The sequence below is a fragment of the Schistocerca gregaria genome, chromosome 8, assembly GCF_023897955.1.
Source record: "Schistocerca gregaria isolate iqSchGreg1 chromosome 8, iqSchGreg1.2, whole genome shotgun sequence".
NCBI lineage: Eukaryota > Metazoa > Arthropoda > Insecta > Orthoptera > Acrididae > Schistocerca > Schistocerca gregaria.
This window is the reverse complement of record NC_064927.1, coordinates 364,113,460-364,133,521: the sequence shown is the minus strand read 5'-3', so window position 1 is coordinate 364,133,521 and position 20,062 is coordinate 364,113,460. Positions and strand designations below refer to the sequence as shown.

The window sequence follows — 20,062 nt, the reverse complement described above, 5'->3', positions numbered from 1 at the left end:
AAACCCGTAATGTTCGAATACAGCATTAGCAGTGTCCTGCTTGGCATATTCATGTATTTTATATATATATATATATAGGCCTAACATTCCAAAGTGATATGAAATGGAACAAGCATGTGAAGATTTTGGTAGAGAAGGCGAATGTCTGACTGCGGGTTATTGGGAGAATTCTAGGAAAGTGTGGTTCATCTGTAAAGCAGACCGCATATACACTCCTGGAAATGGAAAAAAGAACACATTGACACCAGTGTGTCAGACCCACCATACTTGCTCCGGACACTGCGAGAGGGCTGTACAAGCAATGATCACACGCACGGCACAGCGGACACACCACGAACCGCGGTGTTGGCCGTCGAATGGCGCTACCTGCGCAGCATTTGTGCACCGCCGCCGTCAGTGTCAGCCAGTTTGCCGTGGCATACGGAGCTCCATCGCAGTCTTTAACACTGGTAGCATGCCGCGACAGCGTGGACGTGAACCGTATGTGCAGTTGACGGACTTTGAGCGAGGGCGTATAGTGGGCATGCGGGAGGCCGGGTGGACGTACCGCCGAATTGCTCAACACGTGGGGCGTGAGGTCTCCACAGTACATCGATGTTGTCGCCAGTGGTCGGCGGAAGGTGCACGTGCCCGTCGACCTGGGACCGGACCGCAGCGACGCACGGATGCACGCCAAGACCGTAGGATCCTACGCAGTGCCGTAGGGGACCGCACCGCCACTTCCCAGCAAATTAGGGACACTGTTGTTCCTGGGGTATCGGCGAGGACCATTCGCAACCGTCTCCATGAAGCTGGGCTACAGTCCCGCACACCGTTAGGCCGTCTTCCGCTCACGCCCCAACATCGTGCAGCCCGCCTCCAGTGGTGTCGCGACAGGCGTGAATGGAGGGACGAATGGAGACGTGTCGTCTTCAGCGATGAGAGGCGCTTCTGCCTTGGTGCCAATAATGGTCGTATGCGTGTTTGGCGCCGTGCAGGTGAGCGCCACAATCAGGACTGCATACGACCGAGGCACACAGGGCCAACACCCGGCATCATGGTGTGGGGAGCGATCTCCTACACTGGCCGTACACCTCTGGTGATCGTCGAGGGGACACTGAATAGTGCACGGTACATCCAAACCGTCATCGAACCCATCGTTCTACCATTCCTAGACCGGCAAGGGAACTTACTGTTACAACAGGACAATGCACGTCCGCATGTATCCCATGCCACCCAACGTGCTCTAGAAGGTGTAAGTCAATTACCCTGGCCAGCAAGATCTCCGGATCTGTCCCACATTGAGCATATTTGGGACTTGATGAAGCGTCGTCTCACGCGGTCTGCACGTCCAGCACGAACGCTGGTCCAACTGAGGCGCCAGGTGGAAATGGCATGGCAAGCCGTTTCACAGGACTACATCCAGCATCTCTACGATCGTCTCCATGGGAGAATAGCAGCGTGCATTGCTGCGAAAGGTGGATATACACTGTACTAGTGCCGACATTGTGCATGCTCTGTTGCCTGTGTCTATGTGCTTGTGGTTCTGTCAGTGTGATCATGTGATGTATCTGACCCCAGGAATGTGTCAATAAAGTTTCCCCTTCCTGGGACAATGAATTCACGGTGTTCTTATTTCAATTTCCAGGAGTGTAGAACGCTAGTGCGACCTATTCTTCTGCTCGAGCGTTTGGATTCCATACCAGACCGGATTAAATGAAGAGATCGAAGCAGTTCAGAGGCGGGCTGCTAATTTGTTACTGGTAGATCTCAGCAACACGCAAGTGTTGCGGATATGCTTTGGGAACTCAAATGGAAAGCGCTAGAGAGAAGGTGACGTTCTTTTCGAGGAACACTACTGAGAAAATTTAGAAAACCGGCATTTGAGGGAGTGACTGCAGAACGGCTCTGTTGCCACCAGCATACATGCGCGTAAGGATCACCAAGATAAGACACAAGAAATTAGGGCTCATATGGAGGCATATTGACAGTCGGTCCTCCTCGTTCTTTTTGCGAATGGAACAGGGGTACGGCTTACACTCCGCCATACACCGTAAGATGGACTGCGGAGTGTCGATGTAGATGTAGAAATGTAAAGAGAAAAAAAGTCTTCGTGGTTGGACTGGTGGGACCCAAACTGGAGGACGAAGAGTCAGTAATTTAAGATTTGCTGATGAGATCACACTGTGTGCAAAATCACAAGTAGAAATGAAGGAACTACAGGATAGATTAAAGTGGGAAAGAGAGAAAGTTGGGTTGTTAACTAATAAGAAAAAGATCAAGATCATGATTCTGATAGAGTGAGTCGCTACCAGTTACTGGTGTAGTGTCAGAATATGAAGTAGGTGACTATTTTGTTTACCTGTACTCAGTGGTCCAGAAAGAGGGTAGCTTTTCATAGGAAATAAGATGTTGAATTGAAGTGCATAGGGATACGTCGAAACTGACATGGACCTGGAAGTCTGAACCCTAACCAGACATCCTAAAGCGAGAGTGCTAAAATCTCTGGTGTTTCCAGTTTTCCTTCATGGTACTGAAACGGGGACAATAACTGAGGGGCGCCGCAAATGAATTGATGCTTCGGAGATGTGGACATACAGGAGATTGCTGAGAATATCATGGATGGACAAACGAACCAAAAAATCAGTCCTTAGAGAACTCAGCGTAGAAAAGACGTCCGGCAGTTTTTCTAGCGAATCCTGTAGTTCTTTGGTCACATAGTTCGACGATAGGAGGATCACTCTGAAAAGATAGTCATCGAAGATTGCAGGGAAAACCATCGACCCGATAAAGTCGAAGACATATCAAACATGTGGCCAGCTGCTCCAAGATGCAGGAGACCAGGAATAACATCAGACTGTTAAGAAGATTGTGTGATAGGTCACCAACTTTCAGCAATGAAAGACGGAGTGTTGATGTTGACGATGAGTGATCACGTAAGGGAATCGCAATTCCACCAATAGTCTGTTGTTAGTGGACAAAAATGTGGAAACACCTCAAACTCAACACATTATGATGCCTAATAAGGCGTAGGAAACCCACCGTCACTCAAAACGGCTTCCAGTCGTCTCGAAAAGGCCCTTTACGGTTTTCAGTGGGATCTTATACTGCTCTTCCCGCAAAATAGTGGCAAGTTCAGGTAACGATGAAGCAAGTGTACAGCGATCATGCATCTTTCTCTCCAAAGTAGACGACGAGCGCTCAGTAGTAGTGAGGTCTAGCGACGGTGCTGGCAGGGGGAGACGCAACAATTCATTCTCGTACTCACAAGACAGCCCTCGATGATGCCAGATGTGTGAGCAGGGGCCCTGTCGTCTTGGAACCAAGCACCACCATTGGAGACCAAACATCGTAACAGGGTATGGACTTGATCAGCAAAATGATTACATAACCTTTGGCAGTAATGCGATTTCGCAGAGTAATCATAGGGCCCAAGGAATACCACAGTATGACCATCATCGAAAATCGTCATGTTTCACTCTTGCGATATAAACTCGGCCAGAAGTTGGAATCAGTGTGAAACAAAAGTCAGCCGACTTTCTTACATTGCTCCATAGTCTATGTAGGTTATATGGCGCCTGCGACGCGTCGTTCTCTTGCGGTGTTATGGGGAATTACATTACTGATGAATGGTTCTGAATTTGAAGCACACCCTTCAAGTCCTTGCTTTTGGAACATCCTTTCTGTGATTTTGATGCTGAAGGACTCGCCAGTGCGACATTCACTTCTGCAATGACTTTTACTGCTGTCTTTTCGTTATTTTTCGAAACAAACCCCTAAAATGATTGACGATCACGAGCACTCAACATACACTTTCGTCTACGGTGTAACTTACCGAATGAAGTTTCCCCACTCTCCCTGTGTGCAGTATAAATCTTCGATACGGTGCCTCTAGAAACATCATACACTTTGTCTATTCTGGTTACGGAAGCACCCATCATACGTGCATCAACAATTTGCGCACTATGAAATGTACTTAGATGCGACATAAGGCACTGACAAATACACAGAACTGCGTTTTGACCACCACCGATACTTGCAACGTATTGAGGACATTACACAGGTACCACTTGCAGGTTTGGCTAGCATATGCATTTCATGTTCAAGCATGCATTTCTTGCGGTGTTTCCATAGTTTGGTTCCATCCTTGTATGGGGCAACTGGTAAAATAATGCCACCCTCTTAAAAAAAGAGTGTAAAGCCGGTAATAAAATGGTCACGCTATCCATAACCGCTGACGTAAATCATGGTGGTGAAGGTGTGTATGTGCCAGTCGGCTGTATGTAATCAGCACAGTAAAGTAAGAGCATACGGACTATCAGATCAATTGTGTGATTGGATTGAGGAGTTCCTAGATAACAGAACGCAGCATGTCATTCTCAATGGAGAGAAGTCTTCCGAAGTAAGAGTGATTTCAGGTGTGCCGCAGGGGAGTGTCATAGGACCGTTGCTATTCACAATATACATAAATGACCTGGTGGATGACATCGGAAGTTCACTGAGGCTTTTTGCAGATGATGCTGTGGTGTATCGAGAGGTTGCAACAATGGAAAATTGTACTGAAATGCAGGAGGATCTGCTGCGAATTGACGCATGGTGTACGGAATGGCAATTGAATCTCAATGTAGACAAGTGTAATGTGATGCGAATACATAGAAAGATAGGTCCCTTATCATTTAGCTACAAAATAGCAGGTCAGCAACTGGATGCAGTTAATTCCATAAATTATCTGGGAGTACGCATTAGGAGTGATTTAAAATGGAATGATCATATAAAGTTGATCGTCGGTAAAGCAGATGCCAGACTGAGATTCATTGGAAGAATCCTAAGGAATTGCAATCCGACAACAAAGGAAGTAGGTTACAGTACGCTTGTTCGCCCACTGCTTGAATACTGCTCAGCAGTGTGGGATCCGCACCAGATAGGGTTGATAGAAGAGATATAGAAGATCCAACGGAGAGCAGCGCGCTTCGTTACAGGATCATTTAGTAAACGCGAAAGCGTTACGGAGATGATAGATAAACTCCAGTGGAAGACTCTGCAGGAGAGACGCTCAGTAACTCGGTACGGGCTTTTGTTAAAGTTTCGAGAACATACCTTCACCGAAGAGTCAAGCAGTATATTGCTCCCTCCTACGTATATCTCGCGAAGAGACCATGAGGATAAAATCAGAGAGATTAGAGCCCACACAGAAGCATACCGACAATCCTTCTTTCCACGTACAATACGAGACTGGAGTAGAAGGGAGAACCGATAGAGGTACTCAGGGTACCCTCCGCCACACACCGTCAGGTGGCTTGCGGAGTATGGATGTAGATGTAAAATTGGTCAACGTGGAGAAGTGGCAGAATGGAAGGAAGGAGATACCATGCATGGTCGTGCCTATGACCACATGGTGAATTAACTGAACAAATCTGCTGATGTGGCAACGGCCTTGCCGCAGTGGATACACCGGTTCCCGTGAGATCACCGAAGTTAAGCGCTGTCGGGCGTGGTCGGCACTTGGATGGGTGACCATCCAGCCGCCGTGAGCTGTTGCCATTTTTCGGGGTGCTCTCAGCCTCGTGATGCCAATTGAGGAGCTACTCGACCGAATAGTAGCGACTCCGGTCAAAGAAAACCATTATAACGACTGGGAGAGCGGTGTGCTGACCACACACCCCTCCTATCTGCATCCTCAACTGAGGATGACACTGCGGTCGGATGGTCCCGATGGGCCACTTGTGGCCTAAAGACGGAGTGCAAATTTGCTGATGTGTCAACCATGACTACCCAGCGTCTTTAGGGACGGTAAACAACAGGCATCCACGTACACGGCGAAAGAATAGTGCTCTTAAAAAGATTCAAACCAGCACGGACAGGAGGTGATTGCCACGTCTGGTCGATGACAGGCGGTTATAAATGCGACAGGGACTGCTTCTGTCATTGAATAAAGTCCCACTCAACCAGTATTCGAGAGAAGGGAGCTTCATGCAGTGGGGTTTGGAGTATGGTACCTCGCAAGAGGCCATTGCTCACACTGGAACATAAAACTGCACGTCATCAAGTGGTGAAGCAGCACAGAAACCGGGCTGTGGCCGTCTGAAGGCGTGTACTACGGTGTTTCGTCTTTTCAAATGATGCAAGGCGTGGAGTGCACCTGCAGCCCAGTGAGGCGTTAACCTGCAGTGAGTGGAGAATGTAGTTTCTGGTGGTTCTGCTATGATTTAAACGTGTTTACCATACCATCAAGTGGTCCTATCTTCTCGATGCCCTTTCTGTTACATTTTCGTGAAGAGTGAGCTGTGTATAATACCCGTTCACGGAGCCACTCGTATAGGTTCCTGGTTTGACGAACGCTAAGTCACCCTACCACAGGTAAACTGGTCAACTAACGCATCAGAACTTAATCCTATAGGAGATGTCTAGAGCTGTATGGAACGGCTGTTGGATAACTCTAAGATATCTGATAAATAAGGGGCTTCGGCTGGATGTGGTGTTATTTTATAAGCTTATCGGCTCTTTTCGTCACCGAATTGTGATTATTACCAAGGCTAAACGCTGTGTTACAAGGTATGAGAATTATGTCTCCTGTTGGTTACTAACTTTTTTTCCTGTGGTGCTTACTGCAAATGAACACTCCTCGCCTCCAAAATACTCTAACGTTGTCGTTATTGTAACGTCTAAGTTATAAAAACTCTTATACACGTATGAGCAATTAGAGATGGAAGCCAAGTGTGTTCCAACGCCGTATGTAATAATTGGGGGCTACTAGTGTCTAGGTTGTTATCAGACTTTATTCTGGGCCTCGGTGTCACAGTCGAGTCCAGGATGGGAAGACTTAAGCACACCGACAGAGCCTGTTTAGGCCCAAGTGACAGAAGTCACCACTTGGGAGGACAAGCTGAGAGGGGTGCGCCGTAGCTGTAAGATTCCTATGTAGGATGTTACAAATTATACGCGCTCCATTCACATTGATATGACCACCGCCTGTGTTCGACGTCAGTGAGCAATAACCCTTACCAACGGAAGGTGGCAGCATTAGCAGTGGAGGCTATATACACGGAAGAGCCAAAGAAACTGATAACACCTGCCTCATATCGTGTAGGGCCCCCACGACCACGCAAAAGTTCCCCAACTCGTCGTGGCATTGACTAGAGTAACGTCTGAAGTAGTTCTGTAGGGAATTGACACCATAAATCCTGCAGAGCTGTCCATAAACCCGTAAGAGTATGGGGGGATAGAGATCTCTTCTGAACAGCACGTTGAAAGCCATGCAAGATTTGCTCAATAAAGTTCATGTCTTGGGATTCTGGTGGCCAGGGGAAGTGTTTAAACTCAGAAGAGTGTTCCTGGAGCCACTCTGTAGCAATCCTGGGCGTGTGGGTGGACGCATCGTCCTGCTGGAATTGCCCTAGTCCGTCGGAATGCACACTGGATATGAATGGATGCAAATGATTAGACAGTATGCTTACGTACCCGTCACCTGTCAGAGTCGTACCTAGACGTATCAGGGGTCCCATATCACTCCACCTGCACTCACCCCTCACCATTACAGAGCCTCCACCAGTTTGAACAGTCCCCTGCTGACATGCAGGGTCCATGGATTCATGAGGTTGTCCCATACCCGTATACGTCCGTCCGCTCAATACAATTTGAAACGAGACTCGTCCGACCAGATAAGATGTTTCCAGTCATCAACAGTCCAATGTCGGTGTTGACGGGCCTAGGCGAGGTGTAAAGCTTTGTGTCGTGCAGTCATCAAGGGTACACTGAGGGCGGATGATTTGGACGTGTGTCGTCCAGAAAGAGTAAATTTGTAAGACTGTGTATCATGAACTGATATATATGAAGAGTTTTGAACATTATTAAGGTAAATACATTGTTTGTTCTCTATCAAAATCTTTCATTTGCTAACTATGCCTATCAGTAGTTAGTGCCTTCAGCGGTTAGAATCTTTTATTTTGATGGCAGCATTGCAGTAGTTCGAGTAACGAAGATTTTTGTGACGTAAGTGATTCATGAAAGGAATAGGATATTGTCAGTCAGGGCCATTCTTTTGCAGGGATTATTGAAAGTCAGATTGCGTTGCGCTAAAAATATTGTGCGTCAGTGTAGTGTTGATGAGAATAAGTAAAGAGAGAAGTGTCTGAGTACGTTCAGTTTTGCTCATCTGTTTGAAAATCAAATAACGTAAGAGGTTTACCAGTACAGTAATTCATAAATTTTCCAAACAGGACGTTTCAACACGAGTGGGGCTTGGGATCCAAAAGCCCATATCGATGATGTTTCGCTGAATGGTTCGCACGCCGACACTTGTTGACGGCCCAGCGCTGAAATCTGCAGCAGTTTGCGGAAATGTTGCACTTCTGTCACGTGGAACGATTGTCTTTTGCCGTCGTTGGTCCCATTCTTGAAGGATCTTTTTCCGGCTGCAGCGATGTCGGAGATTTGATGTTTTACCGGAATCCTGATATTCACGGTACAATCGTGAAATGGTCATATGAAAAATCCCCACTTCATCGCTACCTCGGACATGCTGTGTCCCAACGCTCGTGTAACGACTATAACAGCATGTTCAAACTCACTTAAGTCTTTATAACCTACCACTGTAACAGCAGCAACCCATCTAACAGTTGCGCCATACCCTTGTTGTCTTATACATGTATAGGCGTTGCCGACAGCAGCGCCGTATTCTGCATGTTTACCTGTTTCTGTATTTGAATACGCATTCCAGTTTCTTTGGCGCTTCAGTGTAAATCGTGTCAGGGGGGATGTACCGCAGAAGCGGAGTGATTTACCTGACGTCCAAAAGGGCATGATCATTGGTTTTAGGGACAAGTTTGGAAGCATTTCCAGAACGTCTTTGTAACCCATTCACGTCCATGGTAAAATAGCGCTATCGAGAACAGGCAACTGTGGTGCAGCACGGACTATAAAGTACAAGGGTGAAAACGGTGAACAACGGCTGCGGAGATGTGTACTGGCGCACAGACGTGCAAGTGTTGAGGAAGTGATAGCCCAGATGAACCAAAGGCCTGAGGAAGTGATAGCCCAGATGAACCAAAGGCCTCCAACGCTGTCTCCTCGACGATTGTCAGCGAACTTTACTGCATATGGGCCTCTGCAATACGCGCCTGGTTCACGCTCCCATGCTGACAGATCGTTCGTTGGCGACGAAGACTGGGATTTGGACGCCAGTACTACAAATGGTGGCCTTTTCACATGACTCACGTTTTATGCTCCATCGAACAGATAGCCGTTGGTGCGTGCAGGGTGAAAGATCTGAAAGCAACCACGCAACAACAATCGTTGGGTGGAGGGGGGAGCGCATTGTTCTTGGGATGTTTTCGTGGAATTCCCTGGGTGATCTCGCCGTTCTCGAAGACATAGTGGATTGAAACCAATATGCATCTATCATTGGGGACCATGTCCACTCTTACATGCATTTTATTATTCCTCGGCACTATGGCATCTACCAGCAGTACAATGCAACGAGCCATAGAGTTCGCAGTCATCGTGCGTCATTCGACGAGCAAGAGATGAGTTTACAGTATTTCCCTGGCATCCCCCCCTCCCCTCCCCGATCTTGGGTTTAATTGCATTATAATCTGCAACTTATAGTGGTGGAACTTTATAATTCGTGCAGCATTTGTTGTACGCCACTCCACACACTCTCTATCGTAGTGTATGGTATCGGAGTGGCAAGGGCGCCTCTCGATGGAAACTCGAACGGCTGCAATGTTCTCTTGGGCACATGCCATTCGAACGCCACCTGGAGGATTCTCTTTCATGGCTGAATCAGTTTCTTCAGAATTACGCAGTCACGCCGTAATCGCACCAGCGGCTGGTACACGCCAATGTCGTTTTAGCGGGTAACGCTGACGAAATACCCTTTGTCAACAGTCACTATCACCCTGCTTGTAAAACGCTCTCACACCGATAGCACGTTCTGCACCACGCCAGTGACTCCTGATAACTAAATGGTAAAGTGTTTACAAAAACTACGCAACGGTTCCGGACAAATGCCGGTACTACAGTGTTGACTACACTTACGTTCAGTACTTCCCGTGTCCCTGCACCGTCCAGTTTTTTGTCCCATGTGCTTATAGTGCAAAGTTAGGCTGAACAACATTTGGTTATTTTTATGTTGACCCCAGTATTTTATTTTGGAGGGGAAATTCGTCAACGCATGGGCTACCTACGAAGGAAGCGTCAATGCCTCAATTATCAGCTCATTGTGAACGCAGGAACGTGAACGTTTAAGGTTACTGTTGTTTCGAAGTTCTGAATAGTTTTTAACGACTAACTTGATAGCTGGTGAAGCTGTTGTGAAGATGTTAATTTGTTACACACTCTCAGTTTTTTAAAAAGAAACGTAACGGGTATTTTGGCAATCATTAAAAGTCCCATAGTGGTGGGAGCGGATGTTTACCAGCCGAGCGAAGTGTTCCAACGCCAAAGATATTTTTGGCAGCCTACAGGAGCGCAAGCGAGACTGTCGCGGATGCCTGCAGCCGCTTACAGTGACTTGCGGTTTCTTCTCTCGTGTGCATTACTGCTGTTTGTGTGCGCCGTATATTACTTACTACCTAGTGCGTCAACTCTCGTTGAAGAATGTAAAACCTGGTGAGCAATGCATAATTCTGCAATGTTACTGTAGTGCCGGACGAAAAAAGCACTTTAGAGATCCTCGTCGGCAATGCAAGTGTGTCGTAGCAACCCCATATTTACTTCTGAAGCAGGTGGAGCGCGATCTACACTCATGCTCATTAATTAAGGATAATTGCAGAATGTGGTGCCACACAACGTGGCACTACACAAAACTGGCGCTTCAAATGGCTCTGAGCACTATGTGACTTAACTGCTGGGGTCATCAGTCCCCTAGAACTTAGAACTACTTAAACCTAACTAACCGAAGTACATCACACACATCAATGACCGAGGCAGGATTCGAACCTGCGACCGTAGCGGTCGCGCGGTTCCAGACTGTAGCGCCTAGAACCGCTGGGCCACTCCGGCCAGCCAAACTGGCGCTGATAGCATAGGCACATAGGGAACACACACGACACAGATCTGTAAGTCCACGGTACTGGTGATAAGTCGAGAAAACCGTCCCGAAACTCATGTGCTACAAAACGCCACTGTTTCCTGCGCATGTACCCCGACATCAGTATAGGATATGATCACCATTCAGACGTACACAGGCTGCACAACGGGTTGGCATACTCTGGATCAGGTGGTCGAGCAGCTACTGGGGTATAGCTTCTCATTCTTGCACCAATGCCTGTCGGAGCTCCTGAAGTGACCTAGGGGTTTTACGACGTGCACCGATACGTTGACCGTGGATCATCCCAGGCGTGCTCGATGAGGTTTAGGAATGGAGAACAGGCAGGCTACTCCATTCGCCTGATATCTTCTGTTTCAAGGTACTCCTCCACGATGGCAGCTCGGTGGGACCACGCGTTATCATCCATCAGGAGGAAGTTGGGATCCACTGCACCCCTGAAAAGGCGGACATACTGGTCCAAAATGACGTCCCGATACAATTTTTAAGAGTTCCTCTGTCAAAGACATGCAGGGGTGTATGTGCACCAATCATAATCCCACCCCCACACCATCAAACCACGACCTCCATACAGGTCCCTTTCAAGGACATTAACTGGTTGATATGTGGTTCCTGGTTCACGCTAGATGGAAAACCGGCGGGAATCACTGTTCAGACTATACCTGGACTCGTCCGTGAAAATAACCAAGGATCACTGTTCCAATGACCATGTACTGTGTTCTTGACACCGGGCTTTACGGGCTCTCCTATGACCAGGGCTCAGTGGAATGCACCTTACAGGTTCCGGGCGAATAAACCATGTCTGTTCAGTCGTCTGTAGACTGTGTGTCTGGCGACAACTGTTCCAGTGGCTGCGGTAAGGTCCCGAGCAAGGCTACCTGCAGTACTCCGTGGCCGTCTGCGGGCACTGATGGTGAGATATGCTTTTGGTGTTGTACACTGTGGACGTCCCGTACTGTAGAGCCTGGACACGTTTCCTGTCTGCTGGAATCGTTGCCATAATCTTTAGATTACACTTCGTGTCACACGGAGGGCCCGTGCTAACACCTGCTGTGTTTGACCAGCCTCCAGTGGCCGTAGTGTTCTACCCATCACAACGTCATCAATATGTTCTTTGAGCTACAGTCACCATTAGCACGTCTGCAAACGTCTGCACACTTACTCGCTTCACCGTACTCTGATATGCACCAACACAGCTCTGCGTATGTGGACTGCTGCCAGCGCTACTGTGCGACGACCGCAGGTCAAATGCATCGCACGGTCGTACCCCGAGGTGATTTAAACCCGCAAACCGCCCACCAGAGCGTTGTTTCACCATATACCAGCATTTTGCTTAATTTATGAGCATGAATGTACAACATACACTGGGATGACAAAAGTTACGAATTAGCGACAAGCATTTATATAGAGATTGCGGTAGTATCGCGTGCACTGTGTATAAGAGCGCGGTGCACTGGCGGAGCTGTCGTAAGTACTCAGGTGATTCATGAGAAAAGGTTTCCGACGTGATAACGGCCGCACGACGGGAATTAACAGGCTTTGATCGCGGAGTGGTAGTTGGAGCCAGACACATGGGACATCCCATTTCGAAAGTCGTTAGACAATTCAGCACGCCGAGATCCACGGTGTCAAGAGTGTGCCGAGAGTGTCACATTTCAGGCTTTACCGCTCACCATTGCATCGCAGAGGCCGACGACCTCCACTTAACGACCTAGACCAGTGGGATTATGAGTGATAACAGACGAGCAACACTAAGTGAATTAACCGTAGAAATCAATGTGGGACTTACGATGAATGTATCCGCTGGGGCGGTTCGAATTATGCCGTTTTTGGGTTACGGCAGCAGACAACCGACGTGAGTGCCTTAGCCAACAGTACGAAATCGACTGCAACGCCTCTCCTTGGTTCGTGACCATATCGATTGGACCCTAGACGCCTGGAAAACCGTGGCGTGGTCAGGTGAGTCCCGATTTCAGGTGGCAAGAGCTGATGGTATGACTCGAGTGTGGTGCAGACTCCACGAAGCCATGGACCCAAGTTGTCAACATGGTACTGTGCAAGTTGGCGGTGGCTCCATAATGATGTAGCCTGTGATTACATGGAATGGACTGGGATGGGGCCCCTCCACGCCCGCACCAACGTGGTGACCAAACCAAAAGTTCTACTGTCACCTCCGTATAACACGTTAGTTTTAGAATCAGGAGTCACAGGATGCAGGCTGTGATGTTATCCATGCGTCTGGGTAAGATTACTCATTTACATGGTCCATCAGGAGATAGAAGTGGTCGAAAACGATCGAAGGGTAGCGGTTGTAAGGGCAGAGGGAAAAAAGTGCCAAGGCAAGCGCCAAGGGAAAAAAAACCTCTGCGACAGTAGGACGGGTAGTAAGGGCAGTAGCGGATTGCTAGCTGCGACAGCGCATGCAAGGTGTGGTTATGATAGTGCGAGGTATCGTGCATCGTTACCGTTGTCGTTGCTGGCGCTCGTTCCAGGATCTGCTGCTGCTGCGTCCCTGAAACATTTCATTGTCGTCATATATTAGTGGGCGATCGGTCATAGATCAGCTCACAGTGTGGGGTGTGTGTGTGGCTGGTTTGCGTGCTGTGTGCAGTACGGTTTCCCTGCGATTGCCGGTATTTCGGCGGGTTAAGCATCTGGGGTTGCCAGTAGTAGCTGAGTTGCAGGGGCTCGCCAGTACTGTCATGTTAGCGTGCTATGGACCATAGATGTTCAGTTTCGTGCTAATAGTGTTTTTGGTCTATTATGTTTCCATCTATGGTTGTGGTCGTAGTTACCCAGAGAAAGGATAAACGGGTTACGCGAGTGTCTCGTGTTTCTGTATAGTCGAATGGACTGGGTTCTCTGGTCCAACCGGTCATCGACTGGAAATGGTTATGTTCGGTTATTTGGAGACCAGCCATTCGTCTACTTCATTTTCCCACGGAACGATGGAATTGTTATGGATGACAACGCGCTATGTTGACGGGCCACAATGGTTCGCGATTGGTTTCAAGAACGTTCTGGACAATTCGAACAACTGATTTGGCCACCCAGATCTCCGACACAAATTCCATCGAACATTAATGGGACATAATCGAGAGGTCAGTTCGAGCTCCAAATCCTTCATAGCAACACTTTCGCAATTAATGGCTATAGAGGCAGCGCGACTCGATATTACCGCAGGTTACTTACAACGACTTTTTGAGCCCATGCCATGTCGAGTTGCTGCTATACGCCGGGCAAAAGGAGGTCCGACACGATATTAGCAGGTATCTCTTGGCTTTTGCCACTTCAGTGTAGTGGATCATTTTGTTAAGGTTTGAACAGTAGCTCACAAACAATCCATCTCTACGTAAATGACAACCTGTATTTGTTGCTGAACACTGTGACTGTTATCACTTGATACAACACAGAACGATAGTCTCAGCAGAAGGTACAATTGACTATATACCTTGAAATACTGTCCTAACTAATAGTTCTTTTAAGTCCCAGGCGGATGTGATGACCCAAAATGATGCTCTTGTCGTATGCGATTGATCATTCAAATGTTCAAATGTGTGTGAAATCTTATGGGACTCAATTGCTAAGGTCATCAGACCCTTAGCTTACACACTACTTAACCTAAATTATCCTAAGGACAAACAAACACACCCATGCCCGAGAGAGGACTCGAACCTCCGCCGAGACCAGCCCCACAGTCCATGACTGCAGATTGATCATTCGACTCCGCTTCAATCACGCCTCTTTTCCTTTACATCTACATCGAACTAACATTTACAGCTCTTCTGCATATAAGTGTGGTTCTGAGTTGGATGCTGACGTCAATCATTTATCGGTTCCGTGTCTCAAATTTGACTGTGAACGATCGGAATGTTAGAAGAGTTTGATGAGGATGCGTTACCTCCTCTCTGAGAGAGATTCTTCACCTTCGTTTATTAAAGGCTTTCACCTTTATAGAGCGACTGTTAATTTCCCTGGAATATAGAGAAAAACCAGAGATTTTAACTGCTTGCATATTTTCATTTTTGTGTTTAGCTTCTGCTTAAGTTTTAGACATGGTGTGAATTGATAAATCAAAAATGTCTAATTTACTTTTGTTTTTATTTCTAATAAAAATTTGTTTTGTGTCCAACTGTGACAACTTAAGTCTTTGTATCTGTATTTAAGCATGTATATATTCTCTTCGTTCAATTAAGTACACAATTTAAACCCCTGTTTTAGCTGGATAAATAGAGTACAAACTTTAGAGGCCAAATAAAAAAAAAAGTTTTCACAACCTCGCATTCACAACAACGAGTTTTTGAGACGAAGAAAACAAATTACAATTTGAATATTCTGCTAGTCACCAGAATGTGCAGTATGAATTCGGATATTAATTTACTCTTCTACGCTTAAGATGTAGTCAAGAGTAAAGTCTTTACAGGGGTGGCAACAGTGCTGTCTGTTTGGCAGGCGACATGGACTGTTTCTATTTTGGGTTTTTAGAACTCCGTTTCCCCCCAAAACATAACGTTTTTCCTCTTTTTATTTACTACCCAAACATGTTTTGACACCTGTCATTTTCAGCGGCCGTCGTTTTGTTTCTGTAAAATAATAAACATAGCTGTTGATTGGATTGAGCGTAAAAACTATAATACGTGCATTTTCAATTTGTAGTTATTGCTCACTTGAAAATGTAATAATTGTATAGGTGGAGTTGTACTGGTCGTCCTGCATTTTATGTCTAGATAGCCTGTCATCTGCAAAGTAGTTGGGAGAATATGTTTCTTTGTTCAAATTGTATTTTTGTGTACTTTTCTGTAGGGTAGCAATAGCGGATGTACTGTACTTATATTTTAGTCGTTTCAGTCTCGCCTGGTAGTCAAGATTTTACACATAGAAACACGATTTAGCAAAAATGTTATTTCTGTATTAATTAAATAATTTTTTTGTTCAGCTTGGTGATAGTTTTGAAGTTTTGGGTAAATTTTTTGCGGTCTAGATGCGGAAGGAACCGTATTTAATTTAAATGAAAGGGGAGGAGGGAGGATTGTTTGCGAGAGAGAGGGGAAAGAAAGAAGGGTCTGAGAAGCTGATCTTTTCGATCATACGACCTAGTCTTATTGGAGAAAACATTCCTGAAGTCATTGAAGACTGGTCTATCGAAAATCACTGAAAACCAAAACCCGTCGTTTTAGTGTTTGTAAACAACCTCTTGCTAATTCAAATTAGAACTTGTCAACATCTGGAGAGAACATTAACACAAAAAATATCCGAGAAGTCTGACAGAAGAGAAGACTACAAAGGATCATCATGTTCCGAAGCTGCAACCGTTTTATATCGCACTTCAGTCAAATTTTCACACTAAACATTAACGAAAGTTATGCATCTGAAACCGTTAGAACAAAAATCCCCTTTATTCAACATGTCAGTCACAGTAAAATTACGAGTGTCACTAAAACTACACTATAACCATTTCACACCACTTGATGAAATCCATCTACGAGGGGCATTCAATAAGTAATGCAACACTTTTTTTGTGAAAGCAGGTTGGTTTTAATCAGGATTCGAATACACCATATGATTTTCTCCTCTTGTGGCTACAAAACCCTGTTTTTCAAAATAATCTCCGTTCAATGCGACGGTCTTGAACCACCTTTCTGGGATGGCCTGTATGCCCGCACGGTACCAGTCTACTGGTCGACTTCGGAGCCAACGGCTTGCTGCGTCAATAACCTCGCCAACATATAAGTATTGCCTCCGAGGAGTGCATCCTTCATTGGAACTGAAACCTGGTAGGTAGGCACTCATAGAGCGCACAGGATAAGGTTACAATTGTGGATGGGGCCGTAAACAGTTACAGTGAGTTGCATAATCAAATACAGAACTTTATTTTTCCAAGAACCAATTATTTCCACATTGCTTTAAAAGATCACAATTACACAATACGGCTGAAGACCTAGTTAAAGAAAACTTGAGATGCTTCTTGGGCTGAAGACCCAAAACCACGCCAAAAACAAGAATGGCTGAAGGCCTGGCTTAAAAATCAAAAGCAGTTAAAAGTAGGATAAATTTAGAAAAAAACATGCAGTTGAAAACAATTAGCGTCTGAAGGCCTACACTACACCTCTGAAGGACAACTACAATTAAAACACATTAATAAACAATTTTTCTAACCAAGAAATTTATTTTAAACTTACAACAGACGACCAAAAGCCTAATTAAAGAAATATTAAGTAATTGCACGGCTGAAGGCCACAAACAAATTTGTAACAACGGCTGAAGGGCTGAACAACAAGTCAGACAAAAAATTTAAAATAAACCCCTTCTTTCTTATAAAACTTTTTCCTTTAACGAATACACATGGCAGAAGGCCTTATTATAAGAGGTTCGCGTAAATCCTCAGCTGAAGGCTATACATAACGCATCAAACAACTAACGGCTTAGGGCCTGGATTACAAACAGTTTCAGATAGAACAAATTTTACGGAAATCTTTAAAAAAAAAAACAATCTTCAAATTTTTAATTTAACATGCCTGAAGGCCTTTATGTAAAATTTAAAGGGAACGGAATTAATACACGGCCTTAGGCCTCGCACAATTTAAACAAACAGAACAAATGTTGCTCAGAAGTGTTCCAAGGGTCGTCCTGAGAAGGTACCTCAAACGTAAGGTGAGGTGAGACAGGCAGCCAAGAGCTGAAGTTAAATAATCTGATGGCAACCCAAATTGGGGTTGGCCCAAGGACCGCCCAACAATTTAACCAATCCTCTTCCGTCCGACCAACGGCACAACGATGGAAAATATCGGCTGAGGATACGAACAGCACTACATCTTTATAAATTGGGGTGTAAAAACAGCCAAGAGAACAATAACCACTCTAAGCAAAATATGAACCAAACACCTTAAATGGCAGTCGAACTACATGCCGTGCCGGACAGCATCAACACTACGATGAAAGGCACACTGCTAGAAAACTACACTAACGATCAGGGCAGGTAACTGGGGCGTTAACGGCCACAGGGCAGAAAATACTGCTTTTACACTTCACTGGCAAGTAACAGTCAATTTAATAATTAATCACAGTACAGGAAGACGGCTGCAAGATTTCGCTGAATCCAACACATCATATGTTGCTGCTAACCCGAATGGCCTAGGGAGCAACAAGCCGCAAATGAATGAAGAGATGTCACAATAGTTTAGGTTTAATTAGAGGTTAACTAATCACTCAACTTCAGCGCCCAGGTTCGGTGTGCAACGAACTTTGTCGCTCTCGCAGCTAGCGCCTCACGATCCGACAGTGCGTGCACGCCACCAGTGGTCCCGGCCTGGCCACACACTGCGGAGATTTCCTCGCTGCTCTGTCCCAACCTGCTTACCACCACACACACCACCACCACCCAGAAATACTAGCGGTCACACCAAAGATAGTACGTTATTACTTGTATCGATAAGCGCTGCTGCTGCCACTCAAGGAAGCAAGCCAGCAACTTCGTTACGCCAGTAAGTAAGGAAGCAACAAGACGCCACTCGCTGTGACAAAATGCCAAAGAACAAACGGCATGAACGCTAGCCGCACACTGCTCAGGGACAAACAGGTGGAAGTCGGAAGGCGCGAGATTCGGGCAGTAGGGTGGATGAAGAAGAACAGACCAATGTAATTTTGTGAAGTCCTCTCGGGTACGCAGCCTCGTGTGAGACCTTGCGTTGTCATGGAGAAGTTCGTTTGCACTTTTGTGACGACAAACTGCCTGAAGTTTCTGCAATTTCCCGAGAGTAATACAATACACATCAGAGTTGATCGTTGCATCACGAGAGCGGACATCGAACAGAGTAGCCCCTTCAGAGTCCCACAAGATCATTGACACGACTTTACCAGCTGAGGGTGCGAATTTGAACTTTTCCTTCGGAGGAGAGGTGGTGTGGTGTCACTCCATGGATTCCCGTTTTGTTTCCAGTTCGAAACGACGAACCTATGTTTCCTTGCCAGTGACGATGTTCGACAAAAAACTGCCACGATCAGCCTCGTAGTGCCCAAGCGACTCCTCACGTATGGTCCTATGTTGCTATTTAAGGTCTTCTGTTAGTCGGCGAGAAACCCAGTGGGCACACACACCTCTGAGTAACCCAGTTGGGAGACGAGTGTGTCAGTACTACCTATAGCGACGTCCTGTTGAACAGCGAGGTGTTTGATTGTGGTTCGTCGATCACTCTGAATGAGAGTGTTCGCACGTTCCAACATTGCAAGCGTCACAGCTGCGTGCAGCCAGCCGGCAGGCGGGAGATCAGACAGGTTTGGGCGACCTTGTTGCGGTGATGGCAGACGCCTCGCCCAACGACTCCACCGTGCTTTTGGTCACTTTCAGGTCTCTGTAGAGAATCTGCAAGCAGCTTCGAATATCTGAGATGCTCTGGTTTGTCGCCAAATTAAGCTCATAACAACTCACTGCTTGGAAAGCACCTCCGTTACAGATGCTATTTTGGAGGCTATGTATAGCGACGTCACCTGTCGGAGTCTATAGAGGCTGAAGCGGGAACATTCCACGATGTCTCATGACAAATTCTGCATTTTTCAACTGAAACTGGCCGAGAAAGAAATGTGCTGCATTACTTATTGAATACCCCTCGTACGATACCTTACGTTAGTCACCTTACACGCAGTAGATGTATTATGGTTAATCGTATGTGGCTAGCGGCCTCAACGGTAAACTACTAGACTTCCAGACCAAAGGGATTGGGTTAAAATCCTGCTGGCTCATAGGATTTTAATCTGTCACTTTTCACTTCGTCCACCTCTAGAAAAGTTTGTTAATGTGAAAAACGGCGAGTTGCACCGTGGCCAAAATCCATGTAAGACTGTAGGTTGCCGTGTAACTGGCTGGATAAGTTAGTCCAAAGGTCGGAGGAAGGTTTCTTCCAATAGGACTACGCCTCATAAAGTACTGTGGTCTTCCGGTTGATGACACCTTTACTCATCATAATTAACAGTGAAAACTGACGCAGGTGAAAGCATACGATAATAGAAGCAAAAATGTTCCAAGAACATGAGTCTGCAGAT

At 46.2% G+C, this 20,062-nt stretch overlaps 1 protein-coding gene and 1 pseudogene across 1 annotated transcript in view; both read left to right on the top strand.

Moving 5' to 3' along the window:
• The window catches only part of LOC126283997 (tyrosine-protein phosphatase non-receptor type 7-like), a 121,689-nt gene that overhangs the window by 54,724 nt on the left and 46,903 nt on the right, over nt 1–20,062 (top strand). The window lies entirely within an intron of this gene.
• On the top strand, nt 5,404–5,520 carry LOC126285578 (5S ribosomal RNA; annotated as a pseudogene).